We start from the raw sequence: 15,390 nt of genomic DNA, 5'->3' as shown, positions 1-15,390 counted from the left end.
TTGCATGTGGTAAAACCTGTTGCTGTTTTAAAATAGCATTAGAGGCATACTAGAACCTGACGCTTTTGTTAGCCGTCCACATTACACGGAACGTATGCGAAGCTAGGTTACATTTTTCCTTACAAGTGTCAGCTCGGCTCAGATTTCCATAGCCCTCTGGCTACATAGCGGTTAATTTATGATTTCCTGAAAAACATGTCATATATTTCAGATGAACGATATGTTGGTAGCATAAAAAAAGGAGCCAATTCAGTGAGAAAAATCTTGACGTGGCATCAGTAACAAAAAAAAATTAAAGTGCATGTTGGCTGGTGAGTTGGTAGTGAGACTCAAAATGCAGCATTGCCACTTTGTTTATGTTCTGTCATTTTAATAATTGATTGTCCTCGTTGCCTCATCAGTGAAATGAATCTCCATGTGATTAAATATCTATTTCTATTATTTCATTAGTGCAAGACACACAGCAGCGAGTAAATCCCCAGCACTAAATATTACATACACTCATTGCATAAAGGCAACAGGTGGGACGCCAAGTTCCAATATGTAGAGAACATTTTCCTCTGTTAAGTTTTATTATTCCGTGTTAAGCACTTTGAAATAACCTTTCTTGAGATCCAATTGCACTGTCATTAAATGTATTTTTTCTTTTCAGTTTTTTTTTATATATATATATATATATGTAATGACCATTACAAAGGGAATTACAAAGTGCTGGCTAGATATTAATATTATGGCAATGGCGTACTATTACGCTTGCCTTCACGGCTTTATGGAGGCTGGCAGTGGCTAAGGTTAACTGCTCCGTTCTTTAAGCAGGTTGTATCTTTAGAAATAAAATGGTAAATGCCTTAAGGTTAAAGCTGCGGCTCTTTCGGAATATTTGTAATTGGGATTTCTTTCCACAAATGGTGTAAAAGAATGAATCAAATACATTTAAAAGTTTTTTTAAATGCACTTTTTTAATACACAGGTATAGGATCTGTTATCTAGAATGCTCAGGACTCGAGTTTTACAGGATTTGGGGTATTTTTGTCATTTAAACATTAAAACCAACATCAAACCCAATAGGATTGTTCTGTGTCCAATAAGGATTAATTATACAGGTATGGGATCCATTATATGAAAACCCATTATCCAAAAAGCTCTTAATTATGGCAAAGCCAATTCCCATAGACTCCATTTTAATAAAATAATTCTCATTTTTAAAAAATATTTCCTTTTGCTCTGTAAACACAGTACTTTGTACCTGATCCCAACTATGATATAATTAATCCCCGGTGGAGGTAAAACAATGGGTTTAATGAATGTTTTAATAACTTTTTAGTAGACAAAGTAAATTGTGGAAAGATTCCTCATCCAGACAATCACAAGTCCCGACTCCTGAGCATTCTGGATAACAGGTCCCATACCTGTATCTTAGTATTAAGTACTAGCTGCTGTTCTATTATTACAGAGAAAAAGGAAATCAATGTTTAAAAACTGAATTATTTGATTAAAATCTATGGGAGATGGGAGTCTATGGGAGATGGTCTTCCCGTAATTTGGAGCATTCTGGATAATGGGTTTCGGGATAGCTGATCCCTTACCTGTATTATAATGTCACATTCAGTTATTTATGTGTTTTGCCCATATATAATTAAATACAGGCCAGTGCCAGCAAATCATTCACTCCTGCGCTCATGCTTTCCCGGAGACATATCAGATTGTCCTTTTAGCAATAATAGAATACTTGACTATATTTATGTTTCCCCAGCAATCATTGCTGTGGGTTAGCTGTGAAAAGAAAGTATTCTCCGTGTTAATACAGGAATTCCAAGGCACAAATTGAACAAAAAATATACACAACCTAGGAGCCTGCGCTACTATTTAGAAGCCCTGGAGGGGTCTGTGTAATGGTAATACATGCTAAAAAATTAGGAGCCATAAGTGAAATTTGAGGAACCCACACTAAAAGGCTCCTGGGAATTGTCTGGCCTACAAACAATCTATTTTAGCATCGACTCGGCACTCATTACTGAAAGCATTCATCAGATTCCGTGCTACTTATGAAAGGTGTTACCAGGAATATTCTTTTAATTAAAACAAAGTTACGTAATAGCAAAGTGCAGGTAGCAAATAATAACAGCGTCACAGGCTCGTATTCTAGGTATGCAGCGTTAGAAGGAACTAGGTTTAGTCATTATTCATAAAGTTTGGGCAAATGATCATTTAATTAGCAAACACATTGCCAAGTCTAAATACAGAAACATTTCCAGAAAAAAAAAGTATAAAAGAAATCGGCAAAGAGCCAAATTCCTAAAGGGGCTAGAAGGGAAACGATCAGAAAATTCAACGAGCAGCAAAGACTTTCCGTTACAAAAAACGACACTAATACAACGTTATTCAATTCAAGTGTCAACAGGAGAAATCAAGGAAATGCATGGTAAATTGACTCATTTTTGCTCCATTGTCCAAGGTTGTTTCTGACAGGATTTAGTATGGGTTTTTAACCAAATATGTTATTATCACACAGCCATGCTATATAATAGCCTTGTTTTTTTGTATAATTAACTTTGGCTTAAGGTCCTAACATCTTGTGACCTTGCCAAAGTCACCTAATTCCCATTGTCAGCCGCTTAAACTTATTAAGTCACATGGGCAACATTTGCTAGAGCAACCAATCAGACATTTGCTTTCATCATTCTAACATATTCATAGCTAACTGGTGATTGGCTGCTGTCCGTTGTTGTTACTTTATAAACCCCTGAGACCAAAGCTGTCAATATACTCCATGTTCCGAGACTGGATTATATTAAAATTATGATGTCACACAAAGGAGTCTTCAGAGACCATGGGCAAGCTCGGGGCCATAAAAGTGTGTTTTAAGGCCGCATCTGGTCCACAGGCAACCCAGCCTTGCGAAACGCAGTGTGTAAATGTCCTTTGCCTAACTTGTACACTTAATAATATGAGCAATGAATTAATTTAGAGAATTCTATAAATATTTTTTTTTTTTTTTACTTGCAAAAAATCTATACATTTTATGTGTGTCGTTTTAGTCATGTTCTGACAGTAAAGCTAAGGCTTTTCCAGAAAGACATATACCATAAAGTTTATGCACTGGATTCCAAAATATGCACAGAATGTAGACAGAGGGAGCCTCGGCTATTACTCCCTTATCAGTTGCACGGAGCATGTTGAGGCTCAAAAGAATTCTTAAAAGACGGTCAAATGCACAAACCATAACTCCCTGTTTTTCTCATACAAACAGATTACATCAATTCCATGTCTTTTCATTATTTTCTCCATGATTCAGCACTGTAAAATAATTAAAGGCACACTAATAAATCCCAGAGAAGTCTTCTGCGCATTGTACACATGCTCAGCATTTGCACAGGGTGTTTACATCCAGCCCTTTGGGTGCTTGGGGCATATAGGGAGATGAAGTGAGTCATCGGGAATCAGCTGACCCTCGGATTTGGTGCCAGGTTCACCCATCTGCAAGGCAGTGACATTACCACTGAGCGACTCGTGCAGGCCTTCAGGGTGACAGCTTTACTGTTGCTTGTGTGCAGTGATTAAATCAATGGGAAGAAAACTGCGAAAATTACACAGCGTGCAGATAGGAATGTATTTTGCCTGTAGTCTCGAGCTATAAAAACGTGGTCCCTTTCTCATATAAATTTTCTAATAAATGAAACATAACGGGTTGCTGTGGAAATGTTTCTGTGTGCATAAAAGTATGTATATAAATAAGCTCAATTTGTCTGACTGGACAAATAATATAGTCTTTCCATGAATATTCCATTATACAGCCTGCTTTTATATATACCTTTTTCATACTATAATACAGATTGCTTGTACTCATTAAGGTCAATAATCAGAGCTATCTTTGGGGGTTTCTAGCATGGGTGATTGTCATGGGCCCTGCATATAGTGGGGCCAACAGAGCAGCAGCAGCTATAGCAGTAACAAGTATAATAGCCCCTGGGAAGGGACTATGTATGGAGGATTGCTGTTATAGTAGGGCGAGATGGTGCCTATAGTGGCAGTGGGATAATAGCCTCTGGGAAGGGACTGTGGCTGTGGGATAGCAGGTATAGTAGGGAGAGATGGTGCCTATAGTAGCAGTGGGGGATAATAGCCTCTGGGAAGGGACTGTGACTGTGGGATAGCAGGTATAGTAGGGAGAGATGGTGCCTATAGTAGCAGTGGGGGATAATAGCCTCTGGGAAGGGACTGTGGGATAATAGCCTCTGGGACGGGAATGTGGCTGTGGGATAGCTGGTATAGTAGGAGAGATGGTGCCTATAGTAGCAGTGGGATAATAGCCTCTGGGAAGGGACTGTGGCTGTGGGATAGCAGGTATAGTAGGGAGAGATGGTGCCTATAGTAGCAGTGGGATAATAGCCTCTGGGAAGAGACTGTGGCTGTGGGATAACAGGTATAGTAGGCAGAGATGGTGCCTATAGTAGCAGTGGGGGATAATAGCCTCTGGGAAGGGACTGTGGGATAATAGCCTCTGGGACGGGAATGTGGCTGTGGGATAACAGGTATAGTAGGAGAGATGGTGCCTATAGTAGCAGTGGGATAATAGCCTCTGGGAAGGGACTGTGGCTGTGGGATAGCAGGTATAGTAGGGAGAGATGGTGCCTATAGTAGCAGTGGGGGGATAATAGCCTCTGTGAAGGGACTGTGGCTGTGGGATAGCAGGTATAGTAGGGAGAGATGGTGCCTATAGTAGCAGTGGGGGGATAATAGCCTCTGGGAAGGGACTGGGGCTGTGGGATAGCAGGTATAGTAGGGAGAGATGGTGCCTATAGTAGCAGTGGGGATAATAGCCTCTGGGAAGGGACTGTGGCTGTGGGATAGCAGGTATAGTAGGGAGAGATGGTGCCTATAGTAGCAGTGGGGATAATAGTCCCTGTGAAGGTACTGGAATAGCAGGTATAGCAGAGTGAGAATGTGTTTGTGGCAGTGGGAATAACAGATGCTATGAGATACAGTATAACAGGGTGTGAAGGTAAATGCAATGCTTTATTTTAGTACTGCCCAGCCTGGAGCTCTTCACTTATTCTTGAAGTACAATCCCACTACCCAGTGATAGCTGAAACCTCTTGTAATGTTCTACCGTAACCGTAGTTTAGCAACAGCAGGAGTACCATTTGTTATTTATAGTCTGTTTTGACCTGAGGCCCATCACCACTAAAGATGATCCTGTATGTTATGTGGTAGAATTAGAGAGGCAAAGAAGAAATGTAGGTAAGCAGATATAATATAAAATGCCCAGGGTTAGGCAACTAACTTAGCATGCTCTGCACAACACTGGTCATGTAATATCTGCCATCGGTGCCAACTACACTGAATTGTAAATTGGCAATAAAATGCGAGATATCAGTATATTTGTAATGCATACAATATAAATACATGCACATAAATGCACATATGCTGTAAGCAGATATGGTTCCATTAGTGCTAGGATACCCTCATAGACCTGGAGCTAAAACTCTGCTAAATTCCCCACCATGGTGTCTGCAAAAACAGGAATTCCTTAAGCATGACCTAATTCCTGAATGTCAATGTAGGGTTTTGCCTTCCACTTTAGTTATTTAGTGGAAAATCAGTGCCCGTGTCGAAAGTCCATTGGATCAAAATGAATGGGGGGGGTTTACCTTTTAACCCCTGGTGTGCCAGGGCTGTGTGTTGTAGAAGCAACAGCGTTACTGAATGAAAAGTTTCATGGCAACGTGCTTTTAAACCATTAGTACCATTCAGAAATATAACTTTCTGCATTGTGTTTGGGTTTAGCCAGGGGGTAGGTATGGGAAAGTGACACGTACACTCCGTGATGGATTGTCCCAGTGACATAGAGGTAGGGCCAGAGAATGCCTGTGATGCTATTCACAGAAAGCTAAAAACACCTAAAGAGAAGTAGAAAGGAATCATCCCACCTCAGCCTCTCTCTTAACATTCACAATGAGTGCTGAGAGGAAGAGGATAAAAAAGCCATTAAACTAAGATGCTTGGAAACTTTGCACCTGTTCAGTCATCGATTCTGCACTGCATTTAATAACACATATTTAAGAAACTCCAGCAAGTAAAAAAGGGTATGTATATATATATATATATATATATTAAACATACAAAAATTGGTCGATGTAGGAGGTTAAGAGGGCCCTGCTCAATAGAGCTTACTAATCCTATGCGTTCCTGTACATAGGTTTGTTTGATGCAAAGGGCATTTACCCCAGGTCACATAGAGATAACACAGGAATCTATGCACCTTGGCTGATGAATGTGTCAGTCAAATGATCCTGGTTGCTGTTTCTGTCATTGTATGAAGAGGACTTAATAATAGAAATATTCCCATAAATTGATTTTTTTTTTTCTTAATCCATCCTTTTGATTGGGTTTGTACCGTGAGTTTCTGTTCCTTTCCTATAATTGCTCTGCATTAAAGGGGAAGTAAACTCAAAAATTAAACTTAATTAAACCTAAAAGTAAATCTTAAATAATAATAATAATAAATACTGAAAAGTGTCTCGGGATTACATTTACTTTGTGGTCATTATATAAAATGTTATATTTGGGCTTATTACCTCTTTACGGTATTGTGTTTTGTTGAACTCATAGCTAAAAATGTTAACTTTCCCTTTAACAGAGAAGAGTGCAGGATCGGTTAATTTGATTAGACACAAGAAGTAGTTGTTGTGTTGATTTAGGGATTATTGCAAGCACAGATGATGTTCCTGTGCTTGTGTTTCTTGCCACTTTCTCCCCCTTTGTTGACATCATTGCCATTGGCAGGTCTGAGTCGTGTTTACCTTGGCTAACACGATACTTATATTAAATCTAAAAACAAGAAACACTTAATAGATGTTACAAACAAGAGGAAATGTACAGCATATTATGTAGTATTAAGAGATACAACACTTGATTTATTACTTATGTCAAGTCCCATAAGGCTCCTGGAATGTTTATCCAACTACTGAAAACCATAGGGGGGAGGGGGGTGGTGTCAGTTCTTGGGGAAGCAAAAAAAAAAAAAGTCAGAATATTTTTTGTATAAACAAAACCCAACATGTAATGTGTGATGTGTTCCTGTCTGTTTGTTCCGGGGCCATAACCGGCAACATTTTATACAAACAATGCAATTTTCCAGTGTTATTTGAATGTTAGAACCCAAAGCCGTCCCCTACAATGGCCCTCTTCATCCTCAGCATACAGATCAACTTCAAGCTACTATAAAAATACTTATCCCATTATCCAAATGTGTTAGCTTGGCTAAAATGGCACTTTATCATATCCTCACAGCCATGCTTTAATGACGCCTTAAGCTCAGCTATGAAAGGAAAGCTTTAAAAATGGGGCCTCTTTCACGCTGCAGGAGAACACTGATTCCTAACAAAATATTGCTTCCTGATAGGCTCATTAATCTTAGCTGAAATATTTACTCAGCGTAATATGTTATTCAAAGGATCTTATTTTGCTGTTGATATGCCTATATAATAAAATAGGGTTGCAGAGCAGGATAATAGTATATGCCTGTATAATAGTGTATACCTGTATAATATACACAAGTGCCATGAATATCCTGTAAATTTTATCCTGTGTGTAGTGATATCATCAGTTATAATCGGTGCTTAGTGATGTAAATCCTGTCATGTGACTCACTGAAACTTTTGTATTATAATAACGTACCCCCTGTTGTAAAATATGAGGATATTAGAAGTCACCCCTGAGTTCCATGACCTGTACAAAGCACTCTGGCTTCAGCCTCTTGCTTTTATATGGTATTGGAACTTTTTGGTGACTTATAATATCCTTACATTTTTCATATGGGGGTACATTAGTCACTATATAATAGTATTATAGGTTTGGCTTGTATAATAGTATATACTCATACTAATACTAATAGTGTATGCCTAGTTAATAGTATATACCTCTATACTAGGCGTGGTTGTTGCACAAACCTCAGATTGGGTCACTATATAAATGCGTGGTTGCTCTTTAATCTTTTCATGCACTAAAAGCTCTAATGCCTGTATGATGGGTGTAGGAATCTGGAACAGTAACATGGCACACATTGTTTCCAGATGGCTACAAACTATTACTTCCAGTCTTCTAATTTAGTCCTCAAGGGAGGCTGGAATTTCTTCATCTATGGTCATTGCATGTATGGCCCCCTTGGGAGGTTGTTTTGGCTGTCCTATTAACAGTATAGGGTTCAGGTGACCATCCAGTCTGGGATTCAATATAGTCCCTGGCATTTTAAGAACACACAGGCCTAAACAGCCCCTACCAGCCCAATATTTCTATGGCATCTTATAGAAGCCCCTCTGGCATTTGCCAGAAGCAACCAATTGCAAGTCCAGGCCTGGAGCAAGTATCATACTGGCAACAAAAGTTGCATGTGTTAAACTACCCATATAAGGGCAGCTATAAGCTTCTAATGTGGCCTCTGTTAACAAAAATGGCAGTCATTTGGTTCATGTATGGGACCCAGAGATTGTCAGCTGAGGAGCACATTAGGCAATGTATGTGGCTAGCAAATAATCATTGCTTGGGCAAAGGGCAAAACATTAGTGTGATCCGTCCCACCATTTGGCAACCTGGATATCACCAGCTTTATGCTATGAAAGAATCCATTTATTTATATTATGATGTTACCGGCCCTTTAATACTTCCTTTTATAGAATCATCTCTTAGCTGTACTGGGATCAAGCCATGCATTATTGCCACGTACCTCTCTATTGTGGTAACAGTCAGCGTACTGAATAAATAAAATCTGTTATATTTCAACTTCTTCCAAAATCCTCTACCATTTGGGAGTTAGAAAACGTTGGAGGAATACAACAACAGATTTTGTTTTTCTATGAGAAGGACGAGTGCAAATATGCACCATACGTGACTTATTCCCTTTATAATTGCTGAGTGTACAGCGTGCATTTGTTTGCACCTTATGGTGTGGCATCGACGTCCATTAATACATAGTGCTTCTGCCCACATCTTTGCTCCCATGACTCCCATTGTACATCATTCTGCTCGATGGCAGTAATGGAAAACGGAAGAGGAAACTCCCTTCTTGCTCTCTGTCTATAGCATAAACATTCTGCATAATGGTGTGGCTATAGATTTTATCATCCAGCTCATCTAGAATGGCTTGCGTCTCTTCCCCTTTCATGGCTACCCGCCATATGCCACCGCTCGATAATATGTAATCTAAATAATTTAACACTACACTTCACGGAGCTACATGCATATTTTTATTCCGAGCACTTCAAGTGGCTAATGGGTGGATATAAACAGTTCAGTGGCTGATTTAAACATTCTAATAGTATCAGTAAGTCCTCTGGTGATGCCCTCTGCATTTTGTGGCTTAAGCTAATGATGCCAATCAGATGATGATGACAGTAGAGAATGTTATGTTCCTGTGTTGCGCTCCTGCCCAGTAATTTCTATTTACAAAAGAGCCCTAAAAGAGTGGTAATGAGCCATAATATTTATTCTGGGTTGTGGAATATGGTGTCTGTATCTCATGACTGAGCAAACTGGACAAAGAAATAATAGTTCTAGGAACCAGGTCATTAAAGGGATACTGTCATTCAAATAAAAAAGGCTTCACGTGTGCCAGGAAAATAACATGCATGGTGGCGTTGTAATGGAAAAATAGGATTTATTTTAGCTCTGTTGAGAAATGATGGACCATCTCGTACTTGCGTGGGCGGTTGTATATCCTGGTTCTGAAGTGACTGTCTCTGTTTCCGTCTTGGTTTAGGATTGGGATCCTAGATACTGAATTAATATCAGAGCAGCAGTCTCACTCACTAAAGCTGGTCTCACATGGTGGAATTTGAGTATATTTGACCAATCAGCTACCCATAAATGGAATACATTAAACTGATTGGCTTGTGCTGGTATAGGTATTGGAGTTTGATCATCCACTACGTGCATTTACCAGTGATCATATGGCTGGGCCAGAAATGATCACATCAATCCCCTTAAAGGAAAATTATACCCCCAGAATGACATAACAAATAGATAGTTTATATGAAGTGACTTATTAAAGAATTACGCCAAACTGGAATATATATATAGTAATTAGTAAATATTGCCCTTTTACATCTTTTCCCTTGATCCACCATGATGGGCTGTGTGTGCAAATAATGCAGCTGTAACTGTAACAGGAAGTAGTGTAGAAGCAAAAGACAGAACTCCATTAATTGGCTGATGGGGCCTAGCATGTATGTGTGCCTTGGCTTGTTTGTGTGCACTGTGAATTCTATGATCCCAGGAGGTGGCCCATAATTCCTAAAATGGCAGTTTTCTATTTAGGATTACCCAATGGCACTTGGCACTACTAAAAAAGTATATTTTTATGAAATTGGTTTATTTAAGAAGCAGGGTTTTACATATGAGCTTGTTTATGCAATATAAAGACCCAGTGGAACATGTCCACTCATGTATTGAAATTGCCTGTTAGGGCCCTTCATAGCCTTGGGACCCCACAGCGGCTTGTGGGTTTGCTGTTTACCCAATTACAATCTACCACTTATAGACTGTAAGCTCTGCAGGCAGGGACTTTTTTCCTCCTTGTATCATCTGATGTCAGGCACTTAAAATGTGATGTATCCGCATGCTTATCATTTATTTACATCTCTTGTACCATTCTCAGCACATCCCTTGTGAGTACAATAAATGCACGGCAAGAATAGTTCAGCACTGCATAGCTTAGTAGCGCTGTATAAATAAGAACATACATACACGGCTAGGGATGACTTCAGCCAACCGTTAGCTCTTCCTTTGTGTTTATATTCATCACTGTAACAGAGAGCACTCAGTAGATAAGCGGGAGATGTTGGAAATAGGATCTAGAAGGAATAAATCTATAACTGAATAAGAGTCAGATCTTGCACTTAAGGCTGTATTAAGCTTTAAGAGATCATTTTAGAACATAATGGTGCAGTTACAGTATCCCTTTATGGGTTACAGGAGCTTACTGCATAAATCTGAAACCCTTGGTTTATTTTTAGATAAATAACTAAAGACTGGACCCAACTAGGCACCATTTAGTATGTTCCTCATCGGGCTCTACAGAGTCTCATCACTAGTGATTGCACTTAAAGGGGTTTTTTACCTTTAAATTGACTTTTACTATGATATAGACAGTGCTATCCTGAGACAATATGCAATTGGTCTTTTTTTTTTTTTTATCATTTGCAGTTTTAGATACTTTCACGTTTTGTTCAGCAGCTTTCCAGTTAAGAATTTCAGCAGCTCTCTGGTTGCTAGGGTCCAATTTAACCTAGCAACCAGGCAGTGGTTTGAAAGAGAGACAGGAATATGAAATGAGGAGGGCCTAAATAGAAAGATAAGTAATACAAAATATGGTAGCCTTACAAAGGAATATTGTTTGGTTGCTGGGGTCAGTGACCTCCAATTGAAAGCTGGAAAGAGTCGGAAAAGGAAGGCAAATAATTCAAAAACTATATAAAATGAAGACCAATTGAACAGTTGGTAAGATAAGCCATTCTATAAAATACTAAAAGTTAACCTGAAGGTGAACCACCCCTTTAAGTAGATAATAATTACAGTGTTCCTTTTTCTCCCTGTTGCACAGGTTCTCCAAGCTGGTTCTTTATTTATAAGGTGCAACCTTAATATAGTGTCATTAATAGATTCCAGTGCTGCTACCAACATAAAACATGTTGAATGTGTGATTGACATGAGAGCACCCTTGGGTGACACCAGGACCTGCAAGACACTAGTTACATTACTAGGACCACTCATATCCACTAATGGACTTGCCCACTGGATGCCTGTTGTGCAGACTCAGAGAGTGATTCCTTCTTTTTCAAGTATTTTTTTCCTGCGAAAAGCACATATCCACTAATCAGCCCGATCTGTCTTGTCCAGGTCAGCGTTGTCTGTTATAAATCTTGCATTAGGTGTTTTGTTACTTCATGCTTTGGATATAAAAAAAAGATAAATATATAGAAAGAGATTAGCAGCACTAGCTTAAGTCAGTGCTATATAAAGCCAGTACTTCATTATGTGTGTAGGATGCATCTGTATTTCATTAATTTGAACTAGAAACACGGCAGTAATTGCGCACTACATTCCTTTATGGGCCTTGCAAGTTTGAAGGGTACTAAACTGCAAGATGTAATTGATAAAACAAGATGAAAAATGAAAATAACTTAGAGGATATGGAATATCAGTCAGTGGCTGGTTCACTGATGTTATGTGCCTACATCAGGGATATCATATGTCCAGCTATTAGGGAACTAAAACTCCAAACTGTAATTAACTGATACTGTCTTTTTTTTTTTTGGAAAAGGCCTATAGACTTAGATAGATGTAAGATGTAGTGTATTGCTACTTTATAACAAGCTGTACACAACTTTGGATAAAATTAAGTTAAATTCAGTTGGCTTTGCATAGATAGCCACAGTTATAACATTTCTGTGTTCCCGGATAAAGGATTATTGTTATCCACAGGGAATATTTATAAAGCTCTAGCATATTATGCAGTGCTGTACAACAGAAAGGCTATATACATCAATCACGCAGGTTACATACAAATACTCACAGATACAGGAGGTAAAAAGGCCCTACTAATTAGAGTTTACCAGTGCTGGGCCTAACCAGCCGGGCACCCTAAACAGCTACCTTGCCTCCCCCAACCCCCGTGAATGCACAAAAATTGGCCAGATGTTGATTGGGCAGTTGTGATATAGGCACCTATTTTGATTTGAGTCCTGCATTAGGAACCAAACGACGGGTAAAGCCCAAATTGGCCCAGTGAGCAGATGGCCAAATTGTACAAAGGTTGCAAGATGTTAATGTGTATGGGCAAGTTTAATTTCAGTCATGTGATATCACTAAGCATTGATTGTAAATGATGACAACATTAGGTACTGTTATATGTTAGGTACTGGATATATGTTACAGGTGGCTTCTGTTTATTTTACTGAATATATCTAGAAGTTGTTGCACAAATAATATGCTCTATTTTTGTATACCTTTTCCTTCCCCCACCATCAGGGGCCCTTCTGAAGCTGGGGACCCAGAGCAAATTCCTTCTCTTCTTTAAAAAAGAACCTTGTGTTGAGAATGTAAAAATTAAACATATGGGTTAAGTGAGTGTAGCACAGCATTTTGATAAACTGAGGTGGAATTCAACATTTCCTGCATGAGTGCTTGTATAATGTGGCAATAGCTGTGAGAAAAGAGGAGCCGAGCATCTCAGAGCAAACACAATGAGAATGCAATGAATCGGAATGCCTCACAGATCATAGCAGAATCAGAATTTCCAGCAAGGAAAATCTTTTCATGGTGAATTAAGTGGTGGAGGAAGAAAAATGGTGATGAAAAAGAAAGGGAAAAAAAAAGAAAAAGAAAGGTACAGATCACAAACGCTGGACTCAGGGAGCACTGCTTAGGATTTAAGAACCTTAGCTAAATCTATGCAGAATAGAATGTGGAAAATTGAATTTACTCAACAATTAAGCATTGAATTAATCTACATCCCTGCTCGGCAGAAATGTGTCTGTGCGGGTGGGGGGGGGGGGGGGGGGTGGACTGAACAAAGCTGAATAAATCAGCAGAGCTCATTAAAAGATAGTGAATATATCATGTTTGTTGTGGCATAAAAAAATAAAATAAATAAGGAAGACAGTTGCCTGCGTAACACCATGCACTTCTTTAGTTATAGGCCACATTCTCACCCAATCGCACTCTTAATCAGATTAATCAACACTTTTCTGCCAAGCTCAGGCCGCCGCTCTATATTTTAGCTTGTTATCTTCAGATTTTCTATTAATTACAAGTCAGATCACCAGGAGTAGGGGACAACATAAATAGAATGTGTGTGCCCTGGAGATGTCACTCCTAAGATCTGATGCATCCCAGGAGTCCCAGGGGTTTCCGCAGGCCTCCCACATGCCTTGCCGCTCTTTTGTTCAATTACAGTTAATGCAATAGTTTGCCATTTTCTTCTTCTAATTATATTTTCAAGTGGGATTTGTCGCACATAGAAAAACATCCTTTTTACATGTTGAGGCACTAAGGGCTTTGTGCCTGGCATTGTATGTCCCCTGGGTGCCGTACCATTCTTTTTCTGCAGAGCTCTGAATAAACAAGTCCCCCTTTTGAAAGTGTAGTTGTACAAACTGAAAATTTATGCTTTAACTGTTTGCATTCTTAGCATGTGTTCCAGATTACCCCCCTTACAGCATACTTCTGGCATGCTAGGGAGAGCAGATCTGTTAGGGAAACATTTCTCCCTCAGTCCTCCCATCTCCCTACCAGTCACTGAATCACCAATACAATGACAGTGTTTAGAATATTCCTGATAGCAGAGCCTTTCTGGGTATTCTATTCAAGCGTAAATAAGGAGACATATAAGGCCTGATCATGAATAAAAAATAATAATTTTAGAAAAACCCCTATTTATAGAAGTGCTGAAGTAGGGAAGTACCACCTGGCATGTCTTACTCACTTGTTCTAGCCGATGCCTGAGTTCAAACATTGAACTACTTACTTGCTGTTTTCAAATACCAAATAAATCGTGACTATATGTTTGCTGCAATAAAGTAGCAGTCTGCTTGAAATAAAAGGTAACGGTGCGGGAGTGCGCAGGGGGGAGAGCTGTTCCATTATGCATGCAGGTCTGTGTAGGATGACCAAGAGGCTCGCTCAGATGTGTTTTTTTTTTCTAAAAGCTTGTACTAAAAGCTAATTAAAATCTTTTTGAGTGATAAAAGGAGATTTGGGAGGAGTGTTGCCCTGATTGTTTTCTTGAAGATTTTAATTTACAGCCATTTTTCCCCTATCTGAATGTTACTTTCAAATTCAGCCAGTGATAAGAACTAACATCTGTTTTGTGTTGAATAGTACAAGAGAGCTCTGCATGGGGCTGAGAGTACATAGACCATGTGAGGCCATTGTTGTTCATCTCTTTTTTTTGTCCCCATGCCTAGCCCATTTGCCACATACCATCCGGCAAACAGCTGACACATATTGGCTATTATGGACCCCAGCCTAATTGTGTCCGAATCTGAAAGACTCTTCTATGCTTGTCTTGTGTGATGTATCAGAGGCTAAGACTATATAAACCGTGCCATCAAAAGACCACTCTCATTTTGCGTTTGCCGAGTAACAGACTGCTCTGCCAGAGGGGTTGTTGATGCTAAATATATAATCAGAATCTAGTAGCTGCAATTTGCTCCTTCGCTGGAATGTTTCTGTTTTCAATGGTAATTCAGCATGCAATTATGAGAGATCCTTGTACGTTAGCTGAGTTAAAAAAACACGAATGCAGACCCATTTGGCAGCTTTCCTTTTTTAAATTTGCACATTAAATTGGTTCTTGTTAAATGTATGCAAGAAGGGTGTTAAGAGTTTTCA

General features: G+C 39.2%; 1 protein-coding gene across 2 annotated transcripts in view; it reads left to right on the top strand.

The window, feature by feature from the left end:
- meis1 (Meis homeobox 1) overlaps positions 1-15,390 on the top strand; it is a 112,342-nt gene that overhangs the window by 14,364 nt on the left and 82,588 nt on the right. The gene's annotated exons all lie outside the window — the stretch shown is intronic.

The sequence above is a fragment of the Xenopus tropicalis genome, chromosome 5 (genome assembly GCF_000004195.4).
Source record: "Xenopus tropicalis strain Nigerian chromosome 5, UCB_Xtro_10.0, whole genome shotgun sequence".
Taxonomy (NCBI): Eukaryota; Metazoa; Chordata; class Amphibia; order Anura; family Pipidae; genus Xenopus; species Xenopus tropicalis.
This window is presented reverse-complemented; position numbering and strand designations above follow the sequence as displayed.